The sequence below is a fragment of the Cnephaeus nilssonii genome (genome assembly GCF_951640355.1).
Source record: "Cnephaeus nilssonii genome assembly, chromosome: 8".
Lineage (NCBI taxonomy): Eukaryota > Metazoa > Chordata > Mammalia > Chiroptera > Vespertilionidae > Cnephaeus > Cnephaeus nilssonii.
The window spans coordinates 31722438-31735962 of NC_137079.1; positions in this window are offsets into that span (position 1 = coordinate 31722438).

Here is a 13525-nt window from a genome sequence, read left to right on the forward strand (position 1 = left end):
TCATTTGTTGATTTGTTGATGATAGCCATTCTGACAGGTGTGAGATGGTATCTCATTGTTGTTTTGATTTGCATCTCTTGAATGATTAGTGACTTTGAACATGTTTTCATATGTCTCTCGGCCTTCTGTATGTTCTCTTTCAAAAAGTATCTATTTAGGTCCTTTGCCCATTTTTTGATTGGATAGTTTATCTTCCTTTTGTTAAGTTGTATGAGTTCTCAGTAAATTTTGAAGATTAAACCCTTATCTGAAATATCATTGGCAAATATGTCTTCCCAGGCAGTGGGCTTTCTTATTGTTTTGTTGATGGTTGCTTTTGCTGTGCAGAAGCTTTTTATTTTGATGTAGTCCCATTTGTTTATTTTCTTATTAGTCTCCATTGCCCTGGGAGCTGTGTCGGTAAAGATATTGCTACAACATATGTCTGCTATTTTGCTGCCTATGGAGTCTTGTAGGATTTTTATGGTTTCCTGTCTTACATTTAAGTCCTTTGAGTTTATTTTTGTGTATGGTGTAAGTTGGTGATCTAGTTTCATTTTTTTGCATGTATCTGACCAAATTTCCCAACACCATTTATTGAAGAGACTGTCTTGACTCAATTGTATGCTTTGCCTCCTTTGTCAAATATTAATTGAGCATAATGGCTTGAGTCAATTTCTGGGTTCTCTGTTCTCTTTCATTGGTCTATATGTCTGTTCTTGTGCCAGTACCAGGCAGTCTGAGAACTGTGGGTTGGTAACATAGCTTGATATCTGGTATTGTGATCCCTCCAACTTTGTTCTTTCTCAGGATTGCTATAGCTATTCAGGGTCTTTTTTTATTCCAGATGAACTTTTGGAGAGTTTGTTCTAGATTTGTGAAGCATGCCGTTGGTATTTTCATGGGGATTGCATTGTATCTGTAGATTGCTTTGGATAGTATGAACATTTTAATGATGTTGATTCTACCAATTCATGAACATGGTATGTTCTTCCATTTGTTTAATTCTTCCTCTATTTCTTTTTTCAATGTCCTGTAGTTTTCCTAGTATAGGTATTTTACCTCCTTAGTTAAGTTTATTCCTAGGTATCTTAATTTTTTATTGGTGCAATGGTAAATGGGGTTGTTTTTTCATTTATCTTTCTGTGAGTTCATTATTGGTGTATAAAGAGGCCATAGATTTCTGGGTGTTAATTTTGTATCCTGCTACATTGCCAAAATCATTTATTAGGTTTATTAGTTTCTTGATGGAGTCTTTGGGGTTTTGTATGTATAGTATCATACAAATGTCATCTGCAAATAAAGACACTTTTACTTCTTCTTTTCCAATTTGGATGTCTTTTACTTCGTCTTGTCTGGTCGCTATGGCTAGCACTTCCAGTACTATGTTGAACAGGAGTGGTGAAAGTGGGCATCCCTGTCTTGTTCCTGTTATCAGGGGAAATGAGTTTGGGTTTTGCCCATTGAGTATGATGTTGGCTGTAGGTTTGTCATATAAGGTTTTTATTATGTTGAGGTATGATGTCTCTATTCCCACTTTGCTAAGAGTTGTTAATCAAGAAAGGATGTTGGATTTTGTCAAATGCTTTTTTTTGCATCGATTGATATGATTATGTGATTTTTGTCTCTCAATTTGTTTATGTGATGTATCACATTTATTGATTTGAAAATATTGTACCATCCTTGCATCCCTGGAATCCCACTTGGTCATAGTGTATGATCTTTCTAATGTAATGCTGAATCCGATTTGCTAGAATTTTGTTGAGGATTTTAGCATCTATGTTCGTCAAGGATATTGGCTGTAGTTCTCTTTTTTTGTGGTGTCTTTATCTGGTTTTGGAATTAGGCTAATGCTGGCTTTATAGAAAGAGCTTGGAAGTGTGCCTTCCTCTTGAATTTTTTGAAATAGTCTGAGGAGGATAGGTTTTAGTTCTTCATTGAATGCTTAGTAGAACTCCCCTGTAAAGCCATCCAAACCAGGGCTTTTGTTTGCTAGAAGATTTTTTATCACTGCTTCAATTTCTTCAGTAGGTATCAGCCTATTCAGGTTTTTTGATTCTTCCTGATTGAGTTTTGGGAGCTTGTATTATTCTAATAATATGTCCATTTCATCTAGGTTGTCATTTTGTTGGAATAGACTTGTTCATTGTATCCTATATAATAATCCTATATAATAAAGAGGTAATATGCAAATTGACCATCACTCCAACATGCAAGATGGCTGCCCCCATGTGGTCAAAGATGGCTGCCCCATGTAGACACAAGATGGCTGCCACAAGATGGCCAGCAGGGGAGGACAGTTGTGGGGGACCAGGCCTGCAGGGGAGGGCAGTTAGGGGCAACCAGGCCGGCAGGGGAGGGCAGTTAGGGTGATAAGGTCAGCAGGGGAAGGCAGTTAGTGGCAATTGAGCTGGCAAGGGAGGGAAGTTAGGGGTGACCAAGCCAGCAGGGGAGGGCAGTTGGAGGTGACCGTGCCAGCAGGAGATGGCAGTAAGGGGTGACCAGGCCTGCAGGGGAGAGCAGTTGGGGGCAACCAGGCTGGCAGAGGAGGGCAGTTAGGGGTGACCAGGCTGGTAGGGGAGGGAAGTTAAGGGCAATCGGGCCGGCAGGTTCGATCAGGCTGGCAGGGGAGTGTTTAGGGGGTGATCAGGCTGGCAGGCAGTAGTGGTTAGGGGCAATCAGGCAGGCAGAGGTGAATGGTTGGGAACCAGCAGTCCTGGATTGTGAGAGGGATGTCCGACTGCCCGTTTAGGCTCAATCCAACCAGGATCGGGCCTAAACGGTCAGTCGGACATCCCTCGAGGGGTCCCAGATTGGAAAGGGTGTAGGCTGGGCTAAGGGACACACACCCCTCCCCCTCCGTGCATGAATTTTATGCACAGGGCCTCTAGTTTTTTCATAATAGTTTGTATTTCTGTGGGATTGGTTGTTACTTCCCCTCTTTCATTTCTGATTTTGTTTATTTGGGTACTCTCTCTTTGCTTCTTGGTGAGCCTGGCTAGAGGTTTATCAATCTTGTTTATTGTTTCAAAGAACCAGCTCTTGGTTTTGTTGATCTTTTGTATTTTTTTTTGGGGGGGGGGGGTCTCTATGTTGTTTATTTCCATTCTGATCTTTATTATTTCCTTCCTTCTGCTTATGCTGGGCTTTTCTTGTTTCTCTCTTTCTAACTCTTTGAGTTGTAGGGTTAGATAATTTATTAGCATATTTTCTTGTTTTTTGAGGTAGGCCTGTAGAGCTATGAACTTCCCTTCAAGACTGTTTTCACTGTGTCCCATAGATTTTGGATTGTTGTGTTTTCATTGTCATTTGTTGCAATGATGCTTTTTACTAGTATTTCTTCTTTGATCCCTTTGGTAACCCAATCATTGTTTAAAAGCATGGAAATTATCTTGAAAATGCAAAGGAAATGACCCTAAACAGGCAGTCGGGTCATTGTTAGATTTTTTTCATTGTTTTTATTGTAGTTGATTTCTAATTTTATGCCATTGTGATCTGAGAAGATGCTTGATATGATTTCTATCTTTTTGAATTTTAAGAGACTTTGTCTGTGTCCTAATATGTGGTCTATCTTTGAAAATGACCCACATGCACCTGAGAAGAATGTATATTCTGTGGCTTTGGGTGAAATGTTCTGAAGATGTCAATTAATTCTATCTGATCTAGTGAGTCATTTAAGATTGCTGTTTCTTTGCTGATTTTTTGTTTAGAGGATTTGTCCAATGGTGTTAGTGGGGTATTAAAGTCCCCTACTATGACTATATTGCTGTCAAGCTCTCCATTGATATCCTCCAGAAGTTGTTTTATATATTTGGGTGCTCCTGTATTGGGTGCATATATGTTTACCTTAGTTATATCTTCTTGTTGAATTGCTCCCTGTAGTATTATGAAGTGGCCTTCCTTATCTCTTGTTATGGCCTTGAATGTGAGATCTAATTTGTCAGATATAAGTACTGCTATCCCAGCTTTTTTTTTTTCATTTCCATTCGCCTGAAAAAAACTTTTTTCATCCCTTCACCATCAGTCTGTGTGAGACCTTCATTCTGAGGTGGGTCTCCTGTAGACAGCAGATACATGGGTAATGTTTTCTTATCCACTCTGCTACCCTATGTCTTTTCATTGGGGCATTTAATCCATTTACATTTAAAGTTATTATTAATAGGTACTTGTTTGTCGCCATTTTTATTCTTTATGCCTGTGTTCCTTCTTCCCTTCCTATTTCTTCTTTTTACAGCAATCCCTTAAGCATTTTTGCATTGCTGGTTTGCTGGTAATAAACTCCCTTAGTCCTTTTTTTGTCTGTGAAGCTCCTGATTTCACCCTCAACTTTGATTGATAGCCTTGCTGGGTACAGTATTCTTGGATTCAGACTCTTTCTTTGCATGACTTTGTATATTTCATACCATTTCCTTCTGACCTGATGTGTTTCTATTGAGAAATCAGTCAATAGTCTGATGGGAGTTCCCTTGTAGGTAACTTTCTGTCTCTCTCTGGCAGCCTTTAAGATTCTTACTCTGTCCTTGGTGTTTGCCAATTTAATTATAATTGTCTTGGTGTCAATCTTTTGGACTTCATCTTGTTTGGGACTCTGTGAGCTTCTTGGACTTGTGTGAGTTTTTTCTCCTTCCCAATATCAGGGAAGTTTCTGTCATTATTTCTTCAAATAGGTTTTCTATTCCTTGCTCAGTTCCCTCTCCTTCTGGGACCCCTATTATGCAGATGTTGTTTTGTTTCGTGTTGTCCCAAAGTTCCCTTAGGCTCTCCTCCTGTTTTTTAAGTTGTTTTTTTTTTTTTCCAGTTGCTGCTCTGCTTGGGTATTTTTTCCTACCTTGTCTTCTAGCTAACTGATACAATCCTCCACTTCTTCTAGTCTACTGTTGATACTTTCTATTGAGTTCTTTATTGCAGTGATGTCATTTTTCATTTCTTCTTGGTTCTTCTTTATTTCCTCTTGGTTCTTACACATATTGTTGAATTTGCCTTCCATCCTTTTCAGCATCCTTATGAACATTGCTCTGAATTCTTTTTCTGACATATTGCTTGCCTACATTTTGTTTATGTCCTTTTCCAGTGATTCCTCTTTTTATTTCGTATGGGAGCTGTTTCTTTGTCTCCCCATGTTCACTCCTCTCAGGGTTATGTAGCTATAGGTCTCCTGTGTTGACTTAAAGGCACAAAATACAACACGACAAGACACAACACACAGGACATTGACACAAATGTATTCATGATACCAATAACCCCAAATAAAGGTGACCACCAGAGAAGAGAGAATTAGGGGAGAGAAAAGAGTGCTAAAATGATATTGAGAAAGGGAAAAACGTAAGAGAGAATAGAAAGAGAAGAAAAAAGAGGAGAGAAAAAAATATATATGGGGAGAAAACTCCAAAAAGCCAACAGCTAATCCAAAAAATGCAAACAACAAACAGTCTGAGATGAATGCAAACAACAAACAACTAATCCAAAAAATGCCCACAACAAACACCCAAACAACAAACACCCAGCTGATTCTGAGGAGACAGAGCTCTCTCCATGTGATCTTTGATCTTTCTGTCCACAGATTGCATCACCAGCTGTGTTTAATTCGCCAATTCTGGGTGGATGTTGTTTGATTCAGCTGTTCCTTCTATCTCCTCTGTGAGAAGGCACAGGGCCCATTCGTGTATTCAGGGCCACTTTATCTCCCCTGGACAAACTTTTTAGACACCCGCAGCCAGGAAGGTTGGAGTCTTGGTGTTTGTGGGCTCACAACTGAGGCAGCTGGTCCCTGGGCAATGTGGTTTTAAGGTCCCAGAAGGTCTCCAAGGTCTCCTTGGTTGAAGGTAAGGCTGGGATTCTGATCACAGCCACTTTCCCCTTCAATATGGAGCAGTCTCTGCTGCAGAGCTGGATGCTCCAAGAGAGATTTCAGCAGTAGTAGAGGCTGCCTGGCCAGGGGATCCTGGTCTGCCAGCCCCCAACAGTCCTATGGAGTATAGCTGTCCCTCACTCACAAATACAAACACTCCCCGGATGTCCTCACAGTCTTCTTTCGCTCTCTCACTCACACACTATTTTGCAGCCTGCCATCCCATTGGTTGCCATCTTGGTTCCCTACCTCTTCTTTGTTTTTAATTTAAGAAGCTATATTCTCTTCATTCTCCTCCTGTTAAGGATCTATAAATGACGTTTCCCACAGGAAACACTTTTTCTCTACTTTTCCTCATGATCCCTCCCATAGAAAAAAGTCCCTGAGTAGATGTGTACTGTGAGGCATGGTCCTGTGTGGTCCCTCTCCTATACCAGCCTCCTAATATGCCACTAGCCTCTAAACTTCCATCAAGGTATGGCTCTTGCTTCCTTTCTGCCCATCCTGGAATAGATCATGAAGGCCAAAGCCCATGGATTTTGAACGGATATTATAGATTCTGTGATTTTGTTACCATGTAATGCTGGAATTCTCCTCATAATATTCCTTTGAGAGGTCATTTAATCCCATGGAACTCTTTCCCTTGGAGAGAAATCTCAACCTCCCAAAGTGATATAAGCATTAAAAGAGAAAATGCATGTAACTCATATTATGTAGGGCTGGGGCATTGTGGGAACTAATTTGATGAATTATTCCTCCTCCAGAAAGCTCAGACAAACATCACATGATTGGGATCTTGCTGATCTGAAATTTGCCCTGTATAACTTCTACCTATTGATTCTATGATTAGTCATGCAACCCTACACAACTAGGATGACTTTTGAAGTTTCTTCTGTGTATACTTTACCCCATGTCAACTGTTCCTCATAAGATAGGATTGTTCTCTTCCTATTAGGTTCCAGGTTAATACTTGCCAGACAAGTATTTAAAATTACCATTTTGTTAAATGTATTCAACTTTTATTTGTCAACTATACCTTAAAAAAACGAAGGAAAATATATTATACTGTTATATTATTTTGAAGTTTATTTTTTAACCTATGCTTCCCTTTCTAAAATACTCTCAAACCATGCTTAAAACTATTTTAATTAATAATGATGGTAAGTGTGACTATGTACAATGCCAGACAGGTGCTTGGGATAATAAGGGAGCACTTTGAAAGGTATATGATTGTCTGACCTCTAAGCTATACACCTGAAACTGGTACAAAATAGTCTTGAATGTAAGCTGTAATTGAAAAGAATTTTTAAAAAAGAAAAAATGGTGGTAAGAGTGAATATGTAATGAACTCTTGTTATAGACCACATACTGTACCAAACATATTTCATTCACGTCAACCTTCTCAGGTAGGTTTGCTTATCATCAGTGTTTTACAGATAAAAACCATAATCAGGCCACAGTGTACACACGTTTGAAAGCTACCCAAGCTCACCTATGAAGAAAAGGACAAAACCAAGATTTAAACCTAGATGTGACCAGTTCCAGAGCCCACACTCTTCTCTGCATTCTGTTATGCCTCTCTGGTTTTTTATTTTGAATATGGTTACAAGGTCCTTTTTGTCACTCATTAACATTTTCTAACTTCAGGTCTTTGAAACTTTAGCATAGTGACAGTATTTTCAGCAGGCCACTTTTTTGTCATATATGTATTTTTGATTGTATGTCTATCCTTAAAAATTATGTACATAAACTGCAGAAAATCTGAGCCTGATGAACATTAGTCAGTCAATCTCCTGCGTTTGGGCATGTTCCCTTTCTTCATTTGAATCAGAATTGCCTTTCAAATTCCATTTCATGGCATCTACTTATGTTTCCTTAGAAACGATTGAAGTACCTTGATGATGCCATGGTTACATGTGTGACTTTGAAAAGTTTGTCTCTGCCCCCTAGGGTACCTTTGTCTTCCTCATTATCAACCAGTAGTCAACTTCAATGTTTGTTTGTTTGTTTATTTTAGACTTGCATGTCATATAATCTCTGTCACAATAGGCCAAATCTGCTGTTGTAGTGCAAAAACAGCCAGAAGCAATATGTAAAGAATTGGCAAGCTGTGTTCTAATAAAACTTTATTCGCAAAAGCATTTGGAGACTAGGATCTGCCTGTAGGCTATATTTTTGCCTTCCCCTGACTTAGACTTTAAAATTCGTTTGGAAAATCAAAGTTGTTATGTAATATTGAACTACTGTGGATTAATAAATTCACCTCAGTAAAATCCAAACTCCTTTTTTTTTCCACTAAAACTAGCTCCTTTTCCACATTTCCCTATTTCTGTCAGTGACAACAACGTTTTCCATCTCTTGCACATTTAAAAATGTGGAGTTGAATATTTGATTTCTACTTTCTGATAACTGCAGTATATTTCACATCTGTGTATTTCCATTTTCATAGGTATCTTTATTCTATCACTTTGCTTCTGTATTTATAGTCTTGGCTTTTGGACTGGCTGATTTGCCTTCAGATTCTCCCCCCGCCCCCCAACCCCCGCCCTGCAATTCATCCTTAGCATGGCTTTTGGTTTAATCATTTCTAAAATGTTACTTTTATTAATTCTTTATTTTCCAATATTTAAAATCTACCAATTTCTGACCTCAATCTGCCTTTCTCTTTCTCTCACCCTCTATGTAAGTACACTAATGCTTTTTTAAAAAATTCACTGAGGCATGATTGACATATAAAGGCAGCACATATTTAATGTATACAACTCATCGAGTTTGGGATAAGCATCCACTTGTGAAATTATCACCATGATCAAGGCCATAGACATATCCATCATCTCCCAAGGTTCCTACCTGTCCCTATTATTATTATTAGTAGTAGTATCTGTGTGTATGTTAAGAACACTTAGCATAAGATCTACCTTCTTATAAAACTTTTAGTATACCATACAGTTTGTTAGCTATAGGCACTATACTGTAAGTAGACCTTCAGAACTTATTTACATACATAACTGAAACTGTACACTTTGACCTTCATGTTTGCATTTTCTCCTTCCTCCCTAGCTCCTGATACTAACCATTATGAATTTATTCTATGAGTTTGACTATCTTACATCCCACATATGAGTGATTTCACACAGTATTTGTCTTTCTGTGTGCCATTTATTTCAATTAGACAGTGTCCTCCAAGACCATCCATGTTGTTGTAGGATTTCCTTTTTTTGTTTTAAATGGCTGAGATTATATACAGGTGCCCCCAAAATGTATACACACTTTAATAGCTAATAGCTCAATTTAAAAAATGAAATGTATTTTAATAAACACATTTATAATTATTCAAAGTTTGTGTATACATTTTTAGAGACACTATGTGTGTGTGTGTGTGTGTGTATATATATATATATATATATATATATATATATATATATATATATTTATTTATTTATAAAATTTTCAACTATACAACCACTTTAATATATATATATATATATATATATATATATATATATATATATATATATGCTATAGGCCTGGTGCATGAAATTCGTGCATGGAGGGGTGTGTCCCTCAGCCCAGCCTGAACCCTCTCCAATCTGGGACACCTCGAGGGATGTCCGACTGCCCGTTTAGGCCCGATCCCGGTAGGATCGGGCCTAAACAGGCAGTTGGACATCCCTCTCACAATCCAGGACTGCTGGCTCCCAACTGCTCGCCTACCTGCCTTCCTGATTGCCCCTAACCACTTCTGCCTGTCAACCTAATCACCTCCTAACCACTCCCCTGCCAGCCTGATTGATGCCTAACTGCTCCCCTGCCAGCCTGATTGCTCCTAATTGCCTTCCCCTGCAGGCCTGGTCACCCCCAACTGCCCTCCCTTGCAGGCCTGTTCCCCCCTAACTACCCTCCCCTGCAGGCCTGGTCCCCCCCCAACTGCTCTCCCCTGTAGGCCTGGGTCCTCCCCAACTGCCCTTCCCTGCAGGTCCGGTTGCCCCCAACTTCCCTCCTCTGCCAGCCTGATCACCCCTAACTGCCCTCCCCTGCAGGCTTGATCGCCCCCAACTGCCCTCCCTTGCAGGGCTGGTCCCTCCCAACCACCCTCTCTTGCTGGCCATCTTGTGGCGGCCACCTTGTGTCCACGTGGGGGCAGCCATCTTGTGTTGGAGTGATGGTCAATTTGCATATTACTCTTTTATTAGATAAGATAGAGGCCTGGTACATGGGTGGGGGCCAGCTGGTTTGCCCTGAAGGGTGTCCTGGATCAGGGTGGGGGTTCTTTTGGGGCATGGGGTGGCCTGAGCGAGGGGCCTGTGGTAGTTTGCAGCCAGCCATGCCCCCCTGTGACCAAAGCGGAGGCCCTGGTATCTGGGATTTATTTATCTTCTATAATTGAAACTTTGTAGCCTTGAGCCAGAGGCCAGCGCAGGCCAGGGGGTTGGGCAGAAAGCTTGGCTTCCTCCATTGCCAGGGAAACCCAAGCCTCCTGCTCACTCTGTGGCCACAGCCATTTTTGTTGGGATTTATTTATCTTCTATAATTGAAACTTTGTAGCCTTGAGTGGAGGCCAAGGCAAGCCAGGCAGTTTGACTTCCTCCATCACCGGGGAAACCCAAGCCTCCTGCTCGCTCCATGGCGGCAGCCATTTTTGTTTGGATTTATTTATCTTCTATAATTGAAACTTTGCAGCCTTGAGTGGAGTCAACAGCTGGCCAGGGTGTGCGGAAAGCTTGGCTTCCTCCATTGCCAAGGAAACCCAAGCCTTCTGTTTGCTCCATGGCCGCAGCCATCATGGTTGGGTTAATTTGCATACTCGTTCCTGATTAGCTGGTGAGCATGGGTTGTGGGTGTATCGGAGGTACGGTCAATTTGCATATTACTCATTTATTAGATAGCATCACATTTTCTTTATCCATTTATCCTTTGATGGACATTTGGGTTGCAAATTATATAAGGACTAGTAGCCCGTTGCAGGAAGATTCCTACAATAGGGCTGCCTGATGCTCTCTCCCCTGCCCCGCCTGCTTCTCTTCCCTCTCCCCGCCCCACCTGCTTCTCTTCCTTCTCCCCCGGCCCGCCTGCTTCTCTTTCCTCTCTTAGCCCCACCTGCTTCTCTTCCTTCTCCCCCGGCCTGCCTGCTTCTCTTCCCTCTTTCTGCCCTGCCTGCTTCTCTTCCCTCTCCCCCGCCCCACCTGCTTCTCTTCCCTCTCCCCACCCCACCTGCTTCTCTTCCTTCTCCCCGCCCCACCTGCTTCTCTTCCTTCTCCCTGCCCCACTTGCTTGCTTCTCCGCAGCTTCGCTCACTCCTGCAGTGCTTGGCTTCTTTCTATGCTGTCTTGATATGCAAATTAACCACCATCTTGGTTGGGTTAATTTTCATACTCTCTCTGATTGGCTGGTGGGCGTGGCTTGGGCATAGCAAATGTGTAGTCAATTTGCATAAGACTCTTTTATTAGGTAGGATTGCCTACAATTCAATAGCAAATAACAAATGCTGTCTTATTGTTGTTTTACCTTTGTCCTTTTGCTCACACCATTTCTTCTGTCCAGAATACCATTTTATCTGCAAAACACCTATCCACATCATATCCATTTCAAAAGCAAAGCTCACTTCCTACATTTTCCATAAAGCGTTGCCCACTCTATCCCATAATGATGTCTCCTCCTCCCCCACCCCCTAACCTGAGAAGTTTTGTAGTATGGGCTGTCTCCAAGATTCATTTGTCACCTAATCCTATACCCACTTGCACCATTTCTTAACACTTCAGAAGTGTTTGCCTTATTTCTCTAATTAGAGCAACATTTGTTAAGGTCTGCAGCATATCTTAAATCTTAAGTTTACTTTTAAATAAGGAAGAAGGGTAGGAAAAATAAAAATAAAAATGACTAGAGCCTGGCTGTAGTGGCTCAGTGGTTGAGCATCAACCTATGAACTAGGAGGTCATGGTTCTGTTCAGGTCAGGGCACATGCCTGAGTTGTGGGCTCAATCTCCAGTGGGGAGTGTGCATGAGGCAGCCAATCAAGGATTCTCTCTCATCATTGATGTTTCTGTCTCTTCATCACCCTTCCTCTCTGAAATCAATAAAAATATATTTACATAATAATTAGAAAAAGAAATAAAAATAGTGGAAAGAAGATGTATACTGAGGAACAGACAAGACTCAGAAGACAGTGGAACTGTCTGGATGCTCTTGGGCCCCAGCTGGAATGAACCAGGAGAGGGGCTAGGAGAGAGCTTGCAGGCCCTTTGCAGACACTAAGTCATTTAATCATCAGTATCACCCTAGGGGGCAGAGAATACCATCTTTGTTTTCTAAAAAGAGAAACTAAAGCTGAGAAAGATCCAGCATCCTGTCTGATGACTCCCAGCTTATATGGAGAGAGTATAGTTTAAAGCAAGAGGAAACTATGGCTTGGTCACCTTCCTCTGATAGAGGAGATAGATGGCATAGAAGAAATTACCAAGATTCCCTCAAGGACTGCCAGTGATGGCCCAAATCCTAGAATGGCTTTGTCACACTTAGGAGTGGGCAAGCCTGGGGCGCCCAGGGGCATTTTGACCAGAGCTTTGGAAGCAGAGACCTAATTTGCTTCTAAATGTTTATATAACTACTAGAGGCCCAGTGCATGAAAATTCATGATCTGGAGGGTGGTCCATCAGCCTGGCCTGACCTCTCTCACAGTCTGGGAGCCCTCAGGGGTGGGAGGTTTCTCAGCGATCAGGGGAAGGTGACGCCCCATCACACCTTTGCTGCTTCCACTGCTGGCAGCACAAGCCTTGGCTGGTCCTGGTTACCTGAGCCTTGGGCAGCCCTGGGTGGCTGGGAAGCTGCCATCCAAGGCTTGCCTATGCCTCAGGCCAGCCCTGAGTGGCTGGGGGGAAGAGGGGACTGGGGGACTCCGGAGGCAGGTATGCTTCTAGGCTGGGCCCGCCTGGGGTGGCCCCAGCCTTGCTGTGTGCCTGCCACCCCAGTGGGGCTGAGGGGACTGGGCACCACCATCTTGTGGCTGTGGGTGCCACCATCTTTGAAGGCGTGGCAGTCAATTAGCATATTCCTTCCTTATTGGCTGTGGGCGATGCCATCTTTGAGGGCAGGGCAGTCAATTAACATATTTCCATCTTATTGGCTGTGGGCGATGTCATCTTTGAAGGGAAGGTAGTCAATTAGCATATTCCTCCTTATTGGCTGTGGGCACCACCATCTTTGAGGGCAGGGCAGCCAATAGCATATTCCTTCCTTATTGGCTGTGGGTGCTGCCATATTTGCGACAGAGTGAGGGTCAATTAGCATATTTCCTCTTTATTAGATAGGATTTGGTGGTCTTAACTTGAGGCTCTTGCATATTTACAGTTTTTCATTTCTCCTACTTATGGTGCAGGTATGGAGGTAAGATGCTTATCCACATGTAATATCCATATGTAAACTATACAACCACTTTAATAAAATAAAATATACAACTGAAAAATTGGTGGGTTGTACATATTTTTCAGTTATTCTTGACTATGAAGAGGAAGCAATGAAGCTCTTTGTCTTTTGAAATGGCATACAGTCTCCAAGATTTCTTTTCAGAATCACACCTATGTGGGCCCGAATGAAATGTTGATTTTGATTTAGCTTCGAGAAAAATTCAAATGGTTGAATTGAATTTCTTATAATAAAAACAAAATGAACAAATAAATGCCAAACTATGTGATTTTAGTATAT